Source organism: Castor canadensis, chromosome X (genome assembly GCF_047511655.1).
Source record: "Castor canadensis chromosome X, mCasCan1.hap1v2, whole genome shotgun sequence".
NCBI classification, from domain to species: Eukaryota; Metazoa; Chordata; class Mammalia; order Rodentia; family Castoridae; genus Castor; species Castor canadensis.
Window position 1 is genome coordinate 29,739,819 of NC_133405.1, and position 17,185 is coordinate 29,757,003.

The following is a 17,185-nucleotide window of genomic DNA, read 5'->3' on the forward strand; positions in this document are numbered from 1 at the left end:
TTTTTTGCACCACCGCGACCAGCCTTAGAGCGCGGCGGCAGCGGTCACAGCAACATCAGCACAGCCATCAGCGGTGCAGACGCCCGGCACCCGGGAGCGCGGAGGGCTCTGGCTCAGTCCGGAGTTCACCTCCGAGTGCCCGGGGGTGGGGACTGAGTTTACCTCTTCTGCTTTCACATACACGCACACACACACTCTCTTTCACACACACGTACACACACTATCCGGACGCAAGCACGCTCTAGGCAGCGGTGATCCGCTGGCGCTGTAGTAACCAGGTTCGGTTCCTGCCCCCGGCGGCAGCGGACTGAGAGCACCGCCGCCGCCAGCCTGAAGAGAGCGATGCGGGGGCCGGAGCGGCAGCTTGAACAGTAATGTGGATTTACAGTCGTTTCCCGCAGGAACCGGCCAAGACGCCCTAAGTCCTGGACACTAGCAGCACCCGGCGGAGCTGAGCACCTGGCGAGCGGGCGGGAGACCACACCTGAGGACACCACGGAAACTTGCGCCTGGACTAGGTAGGTGCGTTTCTTCCATCTCTTTTGCTCCCACCTGCCCCCCACCACCACCCACTTCCACCCCAAGGACTCTGGGCGAACTTCGCCTTGAGGCTGCGGTGACAAACAAGAAGCTCAGGCTGTGGGGTTGTGCCCGCTCTGGGACTCCTGACCAAGATAAGAGAGCCTCCGAAATATTCTTCTCCTTGTCTTTGCCCGCCTTGGGGCTTTGGACCACTTGGGGGAGATGGGAGTTTGGCCTTGTTTGCAATTCAGGCTTCCAGCAGGCCCTAGGGACACTGCCCTCCAGGGCTTGCTGGGCTTCCCAGGCGGCACTTTTGCCAACCAACTCCTCCAATTCTGAGAGGACCCTTCACCTTGGCTCTCGCACAGACTAGACGCTCTAACAAGTGGATCCGGGCGTTAGGGTGGCGGTAAGGGACTCTAACCAAAAAAAGAAAAAAAGGGACACATCTCCTCTGGCATCCCTTCCATCTGGAGCGTGCACCTAGGGTTTGGACACTCAGATTCAGCTCCTGTCATTTCCAGGGGAGAAGATATCTAGGGACTAGGACTCATTTCAGTACCTGTTTGCTTCTGAATTTCTATTTGAGCCTCAGGTAGCCCAGATTCGAGAGGAACTACTGAACCCTTCTAATACATGCTATTGAAGGCCCCACTCGAGGTGTCCTCCTTATACCCCAATCTTTGTCAAAAGAAATAGGCAGTACAGGGAAGTCCGTGCTCCTAGAGCCGTCGGTGTTGCCTTTCACCACGCGCTCAGTAGCGCGGGTTTGTGTATTTTCTCATTTCATCCTGAGACATGGTCCCTGGAATCCAGCAGCCGCCAGCACATCTGCCAAGAGCCAAGCACCCGCTAGGCTTGCCTAGGGAAATGCAACCTCACTTTCCTCTACTCCACAATGAGCAGATTGCCAAGTGGGTTTTAGGATGCTTTGCCTAGAGGTGGAGAATGTGAGACTGTTAGCGCTACTTGGTGAGTGGATGTGTTTGCAGTCAGGATTGTATTTAAACATCTCAAGGATGGTTGAGCTGGTTGTTTACAATCGCAGAGACTGACAATCTCACTCCACTAGTACATTTCTTCTGGACGTCTATTTTTGCCACTGGGAGAGTAGGGGCGCGGGTGGGGACTGATTTGCAGCTCCTACTCACCCACCGAGGGCAGCTTTGAGTTTAACAGATCTGCATCACTGCTACTGACGATATGCTAATATGGATAGAAAAACACCATGTCTTCAATATGAGACAATTGGTCAAGGGACGCCTTGAACTTTACCTTTTTTCCCCCTGGGTTGCTAATCTAGAGGTGTATTTGGGGTTGGTCAAAGAAATACAAACAGAAGTTTCCAGTGTCATAAAAGGGAAATTAGATGCTATTTGGTTTTAGAGACCAAAAAGAAAGGAAATACCCCAGTGGACTCTAATAGGTACTGTTAGATTAGTATTTAATCATGTTTGTGGTAAGAATCATAGACAGCTTCCTTGAATTTTGGATTTTTGTTCCATGATTATAATTAACAAGCCAGGTACACTGTCGTGTAAGAATCAATTGGTACTTTAGCCAGTTTTATGAAGACATTGCAAATGCCTGCTCTATTATGTATTTTGACTGAAATATCCTGATCCACCTTCTTCTTCCCAAGCCTTCTGATCTGGAGCAGAGTGTACACTAGTGCTACCAAGGAAGGGTACAAGCTAAGAGAGAAAAGCTTTCTTTATTCTTTTAATGAAAAGATCCAAAGCTTTAACTTCTGCTCCATGATTTGCATGCTTACTCACCTCTGCACTTTGCTCTTCATATCTGCAATGTGGGGGGAAATGAATGTTTATATATGTATGACCCTTAAAGTAAATAACTGGAAAAACAGAATCTTAATTTTGTATTTTTGTCCAAGTTCATAACACTTTTTTGTGATGTGCTAAATAATTTACTATTGCAAAGTTGGTTTATTAAAGGATAGGGTTTTCAGGTATGCTAATATAATGTTGGAAAGTTTTAATGGCAATAAAATAAAGTCACAATATGCATTTGAGGAAAGGTCCATGTAATTTCTAAAATGAATCCATGTTATAATGTTATTTAAAAGTTTCCAGATTGTCCACCAGAATGTTTTTGAAAAACAGGTGTTTTCGGAGAACAAGTCTATGAAGAAATATTCAGTATTTTCATGATACTAAATATTGTTCAGTCCCTAGAACAATGCCAGGTACTTAGTTTAAAAAATAAGTATTTATAATATATGAAGTTGTGTTTACCATTGGGTCTAGGTCCCAATTGTGAATTAGAAATAGTTATGCCATTTGGCAAAATATACAGTATAGCTAAAGGAAAGAATGTTTTGTAGAATCACTATACTATAAGGATGATTATCTGAGATACCAAATATTCAAACCTATAGGTGTAAAGAAAGTAAAATCATATTTTATGGAACCATCACATAATTCAAGGGCCTAATTCTAAGTTTGGATACCCTAAAAGTCCCAGTGTTTCAATCTATCTATCATATGTGTAAATAACACTGACATGATGACAGCTTTCCTCAGTCATTGTACCTTTCTGATACCTTTAATACTAAGATTCTTGCTGAAACGGAACAGTCTAGTGTTCAAGTTTATTCTATACAATATTTCCTTAAATTATCAAAATGCAAAAATGGTATTTGACACATTACTTCTGAAAACAGAAGGCTTAATGGACATTTATTTTTCCATGACAGCCTTAAAAACTTGGAATTGGTGAGGAATTTTAGTATTAGTTAACAATTGTTTTTACTTCTATGTTAGAGATGGGATTTTAGAATTCGTGCAATGTGTGCTTGAAGCAAAAGTCCATCCATTTCATATTTAAGTATAGTTATCAAGTTCTTGGTATACATTTTGATTAATAAATTCCTTTTGTTTTCCCAAATGTATCAATTTATTATTTATGTATTTATTTGTTTACTTATGAATGACCTTAGGTAAAAGAAGTCCAGTGTATTGAATACCCCACCCATTGATTAACTTTTTAGTCAAAACAAATTTTCTTATAATACTCATACCTGTCCCCTTTCTCACACTCATATACACACACACACACATACATACACACACTGCAACAGACAGACACACACACACTTGCAAGTAATCTCGTATGGATGTCACTCATTGTATATAAAATGTGCAGGATAATTTTATTAAAATTATATATATTTCTTAAATTGTCAATTTTAATCTCAAATATAATAATATTAGCATACTTTGAAAAAGCTTCCCATCATTTGCCTTTTGGAAGAAAGGTTTGAATTGGATTACTAGTACAACTACAGGCAAATTAAATGATGAAAAATATTATAAGATCCAGAATTTAAAATTTGTGATTACCACCATATATCCATAACTAGAAATGGGGCTGTTAATTGATTGTAAGAATTAAAAACAATCAAATTTCAGAATTGTTCACATATACAATAACTGCTTCAAATTATTTGGTGACTCTGAGTATGAGAGTAGTTCACTATTTTGAATGGGTTGCTATTATTTTTCTTTCCTTTGAAAGATAAGATGTCCTTCTTTACCTAAATTAATAATTATGCTTTATTAATATAACATAATTAATATTTTACTCCTGGTTTAATATATTATTTCTATTCTTCCTGTTTTCCATTGATTTTTGTTAGAATAGAGAAAAGTAAACGTCAAATAGAACCAGCTAGAACCATGCTTAGTTTGAGCAGGTGAATGTTATAAAAGGCTTCACATAGCTTTCGATTATTCTTAACAACCTTGATGGCTCAACCAGAGGTGTCTCTTTAGTACTGATGTTCTGTTATGAAAATTTGCACTATGTATAGAGATTGTTTTAGTTTTCTAGGCATGTTGAGGTACAATTTAGCAAGACATGGAGATTGCTTACATTTAGAACTCATAGAAAATGTGGCTGAGAATATTGGAACATGATGGCATAACTGAAAATTATTATAAAACAATATTCATGTTAATTGCTTTGGTAGAATTTTTGTAAATAATTAAAGCAAGCTGATTTTAATTGGAGGCATAAAATAACTTTGCAGATTATGTGGATCTCTAATATTTAAAAAAATAGTAACATGGACTGTAATAAATGAGGTCTGTTAAATGCTTGTGTAACTTCAGGACTCATTTCTAGACCTGGAAGTATAATCTTGGATAATTTACAACTTTAAAAATTATTCTGAATCATACTTCCTGTCCAAGTATCTACTTTAGATAAACAATAGCATATGGTGAAATGTTCATATATGCCAACTAACCACTACCTCTTGGATGATGTTTTCAGGGTGATGTAATGATTCTGAAACATTGGGTTCTTTACCCTCACTCTACTCTAGCTGCTAAAGTGAAGAAATTAATTGTAAAATCGACATATGAAAATGTGTTTAAAATCTCTTTTCATATTAGTGGATCATCCTTGTGAAGGTCTTACTTGGAGCCTGCCTATCTGTGGTTACATTAGGTGTATGCAAAGATTAATATTTTTTCAGGGTACTTATGATAGATCTCAATGACTGTTTCTAGGTGACACCTAAATTCATAAATGCCAAATTCTATCAGCCATCCAGCTGTTTGAGATAATACCAAAACCATCTGGTTAAGTTGCTTGCAAGAATATTTTGTTTAGTGTCTAGATGTTTTGGATTAATTTATTAGGCTGATGACTATATATATGTATATATGTATGTTTGTATGTGTGTGTATCAAAAAAGAAAAAATAAAATATAACTTTAAAATGAATGTAAAGTATCTTAAACACTCCTGAGTTACTATAAAATACATAATGAACTAAATGTCATCTAGAATCTGCAACCTTACATGACATGTTGCTTGCATCCCACAACAATTATAAAAACAGAAATATATACTGGACTTTTCAACAAGCCAGAAAATTAAAAACTTTAATTTCCATTCTATAGTTCCCCACCCCTTGCCCATATTGATTCATCAGTTTAAAAAAATCAACATAAAGGGTTTGATATGTTGGCTTCTTACAATTTCCTCTACCTAATTTTCTACCAGTTCTTCTACTGCCATGGAAACTAGATGGGACAGACAGCTGGGAGTCACTAATTCAGGATGGGAACCTGCTTGTTAATTTAATTTCATGCCAGTCTGTTGGTCCCTGAAAGTAACTGTAAAGAGCTGGGGAATTGAATTTGCTAGAAATAAATGATTAAGCAGAACAAAAATCAGTCATTTTCCTGAAGATCTTACTGCAGTCCTCTTTGTCCCTACTCAAGCAATTCTTTTGAAATAGGCAAAGAAATAGATATTTGATTTGTTCAATCTTGTTAGTATTTATGTATTCTACAAAGTATTTTTGTGTAATAGTACATTCACAGCTGTGAAATGGTTTTATAATAGCTATTACATTGAAAAATGTGTTCTTTCAAAATTATGATTTTGTTGACTTTGAAGGACTCTACTTAGCGAACATAGTAAAACTAAATATAAATGATGCTTGAATTTTCCAGTAGGATAGGTTATTTTTCCTTTCCAAATAAAAAATATTTTGTTAAAATATCTATGCCCCACTTTTTTTATTAGAGTCTAAATGAATTTGAATACATTTATTTGAAATCTGTAAAAGTTACTTTACCCTTCACCATAAAGCATACTGATTGTTTTAATTTTAATCACCTAAGTTTTCAGTTGATAAGTAGTCAACAATGAGGAAGTTGCCTTTTAATGTTTCTCATATTTTGTTGTAACATTTTTGTGGCTGATTATGACTTATGAAATTGAATTTTGGAATCACAATCTCTAATATGAGCTGAATTGCTATCCATGTTAAGCCTTTTGCAATACCAACTATAGGTTCTACAAAACAAATATTTTTTCCCATGAATTATAGCTGCAAACAAATTTTTATATTATGGCTAAGAAAAAGCAATTTCCTAAAAATGATTCTGGTGATGAAAAAAAGAATGTGTGTGTGTGTGTGTGTGTGTGTGTGTATGTGTATGTGTGTGCGTGCATTTCTATTCCTATAAATGTCAGAAGGTCTTTTTCCATTTTAAAGTGAATATGATTTCAAAATATAAATATCCAAGGCAGAATTATTAGAGATGGTCTAGGAAATAATTATTTACGTGTTTATATTATAAGTAATGTTGGAGATATTAGCATGTAGTTACTTGGTATTGAATGGTGTGTTTTTTATTAGCTGGGTTTTTTGGTGAGGTCTATCTTTGTGATACTAAAATATCTGATAAAAGCAAAGAACTAGGTCAATAATTAAGGTTGAACATGCAGGTTCCTAATATCTGTATCTTCTGTCTCATGTCAATTTCCTCTAACCTTTCAGGAAATGCTTAGCATTTGGATGAACAATGAAAAACATGAGTCAATAATCTGGATGGTTCCAAATAGCTCATCAATAAGATTTGTTGTTCATATAAATGCTTAGTTTTTGTGGAGTTATAGCCTCGGTTTCCCCTTTGAAATTACCTTATTATTACTTTCCAATTTTTTCCTATTTAGATAAAATGTATTATAAATATTCTGCATGTTGGAGCAGATATAGTCACTCTCCCTGGAATGGTTATATTAAAAGAAGCCCATTTTCATTTGTTTGGAATCAGTTTAGTGTTTTAGTTGCCTATATGAATGAGGGTTTGCAAAGCAGCCAAAATAAAAAGTACATGGATATCAGTTTGCATACTTCAGGGAAAATCTGATTACTGACTAAGGTCAAAGAGAAAATTTCCCAGTTGCATGGTTTGCATAATTGATGGATTCTAAGTGTGTATATTACCTCTAATGCCTCTATCTGGTTTAGACACCTGTCGAAGATAAGGTGCCAGGTTAGATGAACAATTGGTTTATTAGATATCACAATCCCTACATTCCAGTTGCATACAGACATTTAAAAAAAAAACTTTTCAGTTGGTATGAGAAAATACAAAAAGATACTCAGATGGCCTATCTCAATAATCCATTTTATTCAGGTACATTTAAAATTAAATGTCCTAAGAAATGATTAATTCAGGAAAGTTATTGATAATGAACTCATCTTGTGCTACACATCCTTTGCATCTATGATGATGCCTTATTAATAATGTCTTAAAATCTTGCTAATTACCACCTGTGTTTAAATCTAGAGGTGTATAAATACACTACAACCACACGGTGGCTGGAAACATTCTAAAACTGAAATTTTGACTCTGTTCTTAGTTAACTCAGTTCCTATCAACAAAGTATTTCTGATCAGCATTGGGCGTTTATACTCTATGCATTATGCCCACCCCTTGTCTTTAATATTAATGATTTTGTAAAGCTGTTTTGCTTAATTGCAAGCATTTGAGTGATATTGATGTGTAATTTCCATGTCTTTTTTTTTTTTGACGGTACTAGGATTTGAATTTAGGGCCTCACGCATGCTAGGCAGGCACTCTACCACTTGAGTGTGTGATTTACTGTTCCGTTAAGTAGCCCAAAAGTTTGTTTGTGTGTGGTGATGGGATTTTTCTGAAAGAATATTTATTAAATGTATATGTACATTTTGACATGATTTTCACAAGCATTATGCACATATATATATATCACCTATTTACTTATTCTATGCTTCAAATGAATATATTTTTGTGACTATGCCTCATGATATGTTTAAAGCTTTAAGCAATCAATGTAGGAAGGTATTGACAAAATTACTAAGCAAGTAAAATAAAGAAATTACTTTTAGATAGATAGTACTAATTTCACTAATGAGATGTAGTGACCTCTAAGAGAGAAGGCTGTGCAGTTGATTGGGCAATTGATACTTATTGCTTAGACTTGAGAAGATTCTTATATTGTGTAACCAATAAAAGTCATTCTTCCTTCCTTCCTTCCCTTCCTCCTCCTTCCCCTCATCCTTCTTTCTCTCAGTCTCTGTCTCTCTCTTGTCCCTGTTCACAGGTTATGGTAGTACACCTTTGATGAGAAAGGAAGAATGTTTTGAGAAACTCACTAAACAATTCGTATTAGTTACTCTTCTTATTCTTTTACTGATTCTGACCAATTCTTTATTGATCTCCTAGAAAATTAAAGGTATAATGTGGAACATAATTCTTTATATTGTTTTTGGCTTACACATTCTTTTGGGTAGGAGCTCAAAATGACACACCAATTTCCTGAATTGGTATTTTTTATTATAGGTTTACCCTGTGCATATATCCATGTTTTTAGTACATTTGTGATTTTTGTCTCATGTTTATTACAATAAAATCTTAACACTTAGGTGTGACACCATTTATTTTTGGTTTGGAATCCATGAAGTGTTAACACAAGCGTGCTACATTTTTCATTGTTTTGTTCTTTCCCCCTATTTGATATATTGCCGTGATGAAACACTTGACAACTTGTGAAAGTTAGGTAATTTTAATGTAAACAATTAGAATTCAGTGCAAGGGAAATATTTTAACAGTTAATTTAACACTGAAGACAGGAAGTTTTAACAATATATTTCTATAAAACATGAAATAAAACATGTTTAAGATTATGTGTACAACAACAGTAGACACAATGAAAGAACACTGGTCCAAGACATTTAGCAAGAGTATTTGGTATTATTTTTTGTTGAAAAGAATCAACATTTACACAGAGTTCTGTAACAATAGGTCTTAAAAATCTCAAATATTTTCCACAAAAGCTCTTTGAGTATCATATACTGGCCTCTTCTTTTATTGAAGGCTCAGTATTGCACAAATTTGGTCATATATTATAGAACAATTTTCATGAAGGAAAGTCTTCTAATCTTTCATTCATTCCATTTATTCTTTCATTTATCAAACCTTTATGAATGCTTCTGTTTTTTCAGCAATACAAGACATTTAAAAGACTTAACATCTATTGACAAAGACAGAGATCTAATCATATTTGCTTATGTAACAAATGTTCCAGTAGAGGAAAAAGTAGAATGTTCTCCAAGTTCAAAGGCTAAATCATTTAAATAAATTGTTACTGAGTGTTTTTTTAATGTCAGAGAATATGAACAGTCACATTCTTCATGGTATAAGGACCGTGAAAGGGCACAAGGCTAAATTAGCAACAGAAAATATCTGCCCAGGAAAACAGTACATTTTTTATTTCCTTTCTAAGTATGGGTAAAAAAGGTAGGGGTAATGTCCTCTTTTATTGTGTGTTTGACATGCAGAATGTATATATTGTGTATTTGCTGAATGAATGAAGTATTACTATATTCCTGCATGAAAAGTTGTCCTAGAAAATGCAGATTTTCCTTATGGTTATACAAAATCATGCAATGTACTATATTGTAGCTGAGTTCACTAAACTATATGGGGGGCTTTGAAGTGAGGGAGGTGTGACCAACTTTGAGTTTTAAAAAGATAACTCCAGTATGCAGGGTAAGGTAAAGTGGATTAAGAGTAGTATCCATGAGCTAAATAAAGATACTGTATTGCAAATGTGAAAAATTATGAGGGTATGGACCACACAGTGACAGTGATAGTGGAGAGAGTAAGACAAATCTAGGCATTCAGATAGAGATGGATTGTAACAGATAGAAATTACAGATCTGAAGTTCAGGTCTGGAGATGGAGAATTGGATGCCATTAGTCAATATAATAAGTTGAAATTATAAGGTAGGTGAGGTCATCTAAGGAATATAGAGTAAGAGAAGCAAGTACACAATAGAGTAAGGGAAGCAGTATAAAATCTTGAGAAATTGTAATTATATTGTTAGTGAAATAAGGGGAGCCTTCAGGAAGGGAAGTCATATTAAGAGCAAAGTAGATGAATAAAATAATGAAATAGAAGCTCAGGAAGGAAAGGATCTTAAAAAAGCCATCTGTGGAAAGACGTGAAAAGATAATTCACAAGAGAAAAAATAGAAATAGACAATAAATATGAAAAAAGCTCAATCTTCAATAATCAAAATAAAAGTTATACAGTTAATAAGTTCTAAGGATATCTGTGCATCATGCCTATAGAGAGTAATACTGTATTGTACACTTAAATTGTATTAAGTTGGTGGATGTCATATTATTAGCAACATGATGGAATACATACATGCATACATACATGTATACATACATACATATGTATATATGCATTCATACATATGTACTTACAAATTAGAAACAATAAATATAAGGGATTTGGGTAAGATAATGCTCAGTGCAATTGTTTGAATCCCAAATCACAGTCATTCAACCAATGAGCAAATGATTGCCTGTGTTGATTCTGCCTTCTATTTTATTTGACTCATTTTCTCCTTATCTGCCATTAACATCTTAGACCAAGACACTATCATTCTTTCAACCGGACTACTGAAATAGTATTCTCATTGATGCCCCTGTATTGATTTGTGCCAGCATGTGGCTTTCCTCAAAGCAACTAGGGTGATTTTTAAAACTCAAAATAAGATCTTGTAATTTGCTTGCTTTCTGCCCTTCAGTGAGTTCTTCTTATCACATTTAAAATAACAATTTCACAAAAATATTAAACATCTTTATCATAGCCCACATGATTTTTGTCCTTGACTATTGACTGGACTTCATGTCTTATTATTCAACTTCTCAAACCTTCTTCATAATGTCCTAGCCACGTGGATCTCCATTTTGTTCCCTAAACATGCAATATATCTTTTCTCTCAGGACTTTTGCACATTTTTTTAATTTGCCTGAAATGAACTGTTTTTCCAAGAGTGGTACAGAACAGCTTTCTTTCAGATATTTAATTGAGTACTCCTTCCTTATAGAGGCCTACCTTGATCATCCTTTGTAATGAGTACTATTGTGCTACTTCATTTTCTGTCACGCTTTTGCTTCTATCTTTCTTCATATTACTTATTACTCTCTGTGTTTTTCTTCATTTACAATTTATCAACTCTTCTAAGCATATGAATTTCACAAGGGCACGGACTTTTTGCATTTTCTCTTCACCACATCGTGCAAATTTCTACAACAGTGCCTGGCACATAGTAGGTACTTAATAAGTATTAATTGAATAAATAAATGAATAATAATACATGAATAAATGGTCTTCATCACCAGCACCACAAAAAATTGTTCATACCATTTATTTCAATAATTCTACTTCTGGGAATTTGTCCTAAAGAAGTAACATAAAATGTAGAAGTAACTTCATTTATAGAGTTTCACTAAGCATTATTTGTAATAGAAAAAAAATGAAGGAAACTAAATGTTCAACAAGGGAAATGTTTGTGACACATCAAGAAAATACAGTCTTTTGTGGCCATTAAAGGTGGCAGTTAAAAATATTTTGTGATAAAAGGAAACTGTTTATGTTACACTGTCAAGTGATAAAGCTGTATAGAAAATTGTATATATTCAATCTGCAAGAAAGAAAAGAAGACTGGAAATAGATGCACAAAGGTACTAAAAAAGAAACTTCCTATTATTTGTTCCTAAGTAGAGAATAGTATTCTACTTCCTTCCTAAAATAAGGAGGTTCTCATCCTCTTGAATATCACATAGCCTTCATTATCAGAGTATATTTACAAAGTAAAGAGGGAACAAAAAACACAAAATAAATATTTCCACAGCAGAAGTGAGGTTTTGATGATAAATAAGAAACCCATTCTTGAGTGATGATACTGTGGGGAGAGAAATATACTAGTTGTAACTGGAATCAATTGTATTTTGTTTGAATAATTCCACAGTCTGGTGAAATAATTGAGATCCACTGATCTAATCTAGTCTTCATTCACTAGAGAACCAAAGAGGGCTGAGTATCCCGCTGGATTTGAATAGGATATTCAAAGAAGATTAGGCATGTTAAGCCTTCTCCTATCACTGTGGAAAGCACTAGCAATTTGCCTCACATAAAGCAGAAGTGATTACTCACTATATTTCTTCATGTCATGTACTAAAAACAATTAAGTGAAGTTAGACTATAGATTACTTGGCTATTCAGCCACAGTCACCTCTAATGGAAAAGAAGAAAAATAGCATTGACAACTTTTGGCAGGATTCATCATTAGAAATGCCCATGTTGCCAGAAAGAAAAGAAGCTGCAGCCAATAATGAAAACCTAGAAGTTCTTTAGGCCACGAGGAAGATAGTGACAATACAGAGTGTTGCAGCATTAATTGTCTAAGAACATTGGTCACTGTTACGGGGAAACTGTCTTTGTTATTAACACAATTATTTTTTACAAGGTCTTTGAGTAAATGTCCCATTAGAAAAATAGGATTAGGGATTTCAAAGCATGTGTAGCAATATGTAAATATATGCTTATTTGTAAAATATAGTTACCTATATGCAACCCAAGTTCCCTTGAATATAGAAATAGAGTTACTATAGATATTATAATTAGTATATGATTGAATGACTATTGAAAAACAAGAAAAAATTGTCCTTTGTCCTAAACTAATACAAATTATTTTAAAATCCATTCAAGATAGCTATCCTTACATGTATATGAATAGTAACAAGTATGCATATTCATATATTTATAATTTTATATCAATGTCTTGAACCAGACTTTTAGACTCTTCTGCTTACCTCCAATTTATGCATTTCATCTCAATAGCCAATCTTGATTGATCATTTCAAGAGGCTAAGAACTTCTTTCCTTTGTGAAGGAAGTAGAATATTATTCTTTGTATGTCCAAACAACAGGAAGTGGCACTACTTGAAGTCTGGGCAAGTCAATCTCTTGATGAGCTGTCTACATTTGGATCTAGGACCTTGCTGGCAGAATTTAGCTTATTCCCCAAACAAGCAGTCAGTTCTGTGAGATATATTTCTGACATGTGTGGCTCCTGCTGTTTTTGCCTCTGTTATGCATTATTTGATTGAGTCCAATGATGGTGTTCTCAAACATTCTAACTTCTTTACCTTAAAGGGTCGTTAACCTACATGCTATAATAAGACACTCAACAGTTTCTTTTTTAGAAAGAACTCTTGAGTGAAATATAGAGGTTAAAACTGTACAGGTTAGAAACTGGTAAATGATAACAAGTAATTGGGGTATCTGATATAGATCAATTTATGAACTGAACTTCTCTAATCATAAATGTGGTGATATGTTCCTAAAGGCTCAAGTTTGAAGGCAATCTAGAAGTGAGCAGGGAAGAGGTTAATCTTTTTAAAGCCCTTTTGCCTCCCATTCCTCTGTGTATCACACCAAGGCAAAATGCTACATATAGGGCAGCTTATTTTTTAAAGCATTTTTTGCTAGCTTCCTTGCAGAATCAGCCTGATGGGTATGAAGCCAATTTCTACAGACTTGCTCTGGTATATGTAGCACAAGAGCCAGAAATATATTTTGTAGTCTGGATGTGAGTACTTTCTGAAGTGTCTTCTCTTGAAAGAATCTAACTTAGAACTATTATGGAACCATATCAACACTTGAACAGAATTATATCTTTTTTGAACAACATTAACAGTGATGAAAAATGCACATCAGGCAATTAGGTTGCAAATAATCAAGAGCACCACTTCAGTCTGTTATGAATGATTTATATATAGTGCATTGGATATGGAGATCATTGGTAATAATATGATACTCTTTACAAGGCCACCTTAGTGATCTTTGTCAAAGGTGACAATGATGTTATTGACCTACATTTTAAAAAATTGCATTTAAATATTGTCTCCTGTCTTGATTTACTGGTACAAATTTAAAGATGTTTGTTCTTACTACTGAGGTTTTTCTTCAAATATAAAATAATAAGTTTGGGGATTACTTGATTGATAATTTGGGGCCATAATGTTAGTTAAATGCCAATCATAAAACATTGGAATGTTAAAGTTTAAATTTGCCATTTTCCTTTTTTTTGCTCACCACACTTCCTTCTGTAAAATAGAGTTTGTAAGAATTTAAATAACATTTTAAAATATATAAGTAATATAGAAAAGTTAGAAAATACAGATATATGGAAATAAGAATCATATATATCTTACATACGCATTTTCCTACAGTGGATTTACATAGAAATTACTTTATAATGTATTTTTCATTTATCAATATTTTGTGAACATTTTATGTTTATATATATATATATATATACATATATACACATATATGAGAGAAAGACAGAGAGAGGGAGGGAGAGAGAGAAACAGAGGCAGCGAGACAGAAGAGACCGAGTTGAAAAACAACCAAAAATGTAAAGAAAAATATATAGTCCTACCCTTCCTCATCTGTTTCAGAATATAGCTTAGGGACCATAGGTCAAAATTATAAGAAGTGACAATTAACTGTTCCCATACTAAAGATCTGCTTAGTATTTCATCATCTGGTAGTGCTTTGATCTATTTCACCAAATTTTAATTACTGAATATTTACACAACCTCCAATATTTATTATTATTAAGAATCATGAAATTTTCTTCTGTGTTTATTTTATTTTATTTGGCAGTACTGGAGTTTGAACTCAGGGCCTCAAAACTTGCTAGGCAGGTGATCTATCTCTTGAGCCATGCCCTCAGCCCCCAAATTTCTGATATACAACTCTTTGTATACATCTCTGGTGACTCCTTTATAAATGTAGATTACTGGAAAAAGTTTGATACCTACTGATGAGTTCCTTTCCATAAATATTATATCAGTTTACATCATTGGTGAAGGACTTTTTAAAGTTCAAGTGTTAAATATCCATCTGACTTCACATTGGGCACTATGTAAACTGCAAGAAATATATCTCTCTGCAAGAAGTATAAATTAGCAAGGATCATTCTATAACAGCACAGCTCATGTCTTAGTGCCAAGCATGGGACATGGGACACATATTTTATGTTCATTTTTATAATTGTTTGGTAAGGATATTGTTGAGGAAAAAGGAATGGACTAAAAGTTAGAAGACATAAATTCTAATCCTGGCTCAATCCTCTACCCCTACCATATACATGACTTTGTCCCATGGTGCAAGCCATTTAACCTTTCTTGTCTTAAGTTTCCTAAACTCACAGCAGAGTTGTTTTGAGAAATAAGTGAAATTTGTATATGAAGGTTTTATGTAAACTATAGAGGACTATCTTAATGTAAGAAATGACAGTTACTATATACTTTGCATTGGGGCAATCTTGAAATTGTGGGTGTTTCATAGCAAAATTAGTAGTATGCTGAGTGAAAATTAAATAGTGTTAAGTTTGTAGAATGAGTAAAAATTCCTTACTATTCTAAATATACTCTTCTAAAATTTATACATTCTATGACTTGGAAATGTAGCTCAGTGATAGAGTGCTTGCCTAGAATGCATGGATTCCATTCCCGTGCACCTCCAAAATTCTCTATTAGCAGTATAGTTAATATAATTTTTCAAAGTTTCAAAGCAAACTTTAAAAATACCTCATTCTTTGTGAATTACAAAATGAATTGTCTTATATTCAAAACCCCCATCTCCACTGATACCCTTATCCTACAGGTATCTCTTCCCTTCTCTCATGTAATGACGACTTTGGACTTCTTGGTACATATGTTTGGAGGATAATTTGGCTTAATTTGTTTACAGGAATTACAGGGATGACCTTTATTCAGCTGTCTCCTTTTTGATTCCCTTAACTTCTGGATGTACAAGGTATGTGCATTCTACACTGAACCTTAATTTGGGAATTGAACACATAGCTACATAATGTGAAAATAATGGGCTAGTCCAGCAATACAATCCATTATAGCTATTGAATGTCATGTAAATGAAATGCATGGTTTTAAACCTTTAAAACCTATTTTTCTATCTTAAAGTTAAACTTGTTCTTGTACCCCATAATGCTTAGAGTACTTGCAAAATTAAATATCCAGGCTGTCCTACATTTTTGAATAATTATGTGACCTTTTCTCATATACAGCATCTAAAACCAGGGGACCCCTTGACTAATGTGACCATCTGCAGAGTGTATAAGAATAATGGTAGCCAGTGAGGATGTTTGCAAAACTGTTCAATAGCTCTCACTGACTACAAATAAATATGGTGTTTCTCCATATCAATGGAACAAATGTTTCATTCACAAGATTTACTGATGAAACAATATTTGCCTCCTGTAATGATGTTCTGATTCTTTGGAAAACACAAGTGAAATATTTGTATTGACATAGGTATTGCATTATTTACCCTTCCATTCTTCTTTCCATCAACGCATCTTACCTATCCATATACCCAAAAAATTCATTGGGCAACTACCAGAGAAAAGTTATTGTGCTGTTTTTTTCTGATAAATGTGCAAATATCAATGGAATTTAACTGGAATATTAAGAAAGTGTTTCTCTAGTCAGTCTTCTTTTAGGTGGAATATGTAAGAACATGTGGAAAGATATCAGTCTTAATTGTTATTAAAATATTGGGCAATATTCAATTATGAATAATGACAGAATAGAAAGCATTGCTTTTTATACTTTGATCCTTATATCTGGCAGTGCTATGCATTATTAATCAAATATGAATTCTATTCCAAGTTGTAAAAAGTCAAAGGATTATCTGAATTTGTGGTAAGTTGTTAAGCCTTTGGCAGCACAACATAGTTTTTTTAAAAAAGTACACAAAATGGTAATATATAAAAAAGGAATCCCAGAGATCTTAGAATTTACACTGCCCTTTGAACAATATAGATAAAATATCTCATTAAGCATTTCATCACTTGGGTTTTACTGCAATGGAAATTTAAAATATATCTGCCAGTTTTGACTATACTGCACATAGTTCTTTTGCCATTCTTCTGGTTGTTCTGTCTTTAAGGGAATAAT

The 17,185-nt window shown here is 34.3% G+C and overlaps 1 protein-coding gene across 10 annotated transcripts in view; it reads left to right on the plus strand.

Moving 5' to 3' along the window:
- LOC109686404 (teneurin-1) overlaps positions 1-17,185 on the plus strand; it is an 835,907-nt gene continuing 818,722 nt past the window's right edge. For 5 of the 10 annotated variants that reach the window (XM_074064013.1, XM_074064009.1, XM_074064018.1 and 2 more), the window contains exons 1-2: positions 1-518; positions 15,960-16,025. The gene's annotated coding sequence lies outside the window, so the exon portion shown is untranslated. Of the gene's footprint in view, positions 523-15,959; positions 16,026-17,185 lie in introns of all 10 variants that reach the window. The other 5 variants (XM_074064014.1, XM_074064010.1, XM_074064012.1 and 2 more) reach the window with 3 other exon arrangements.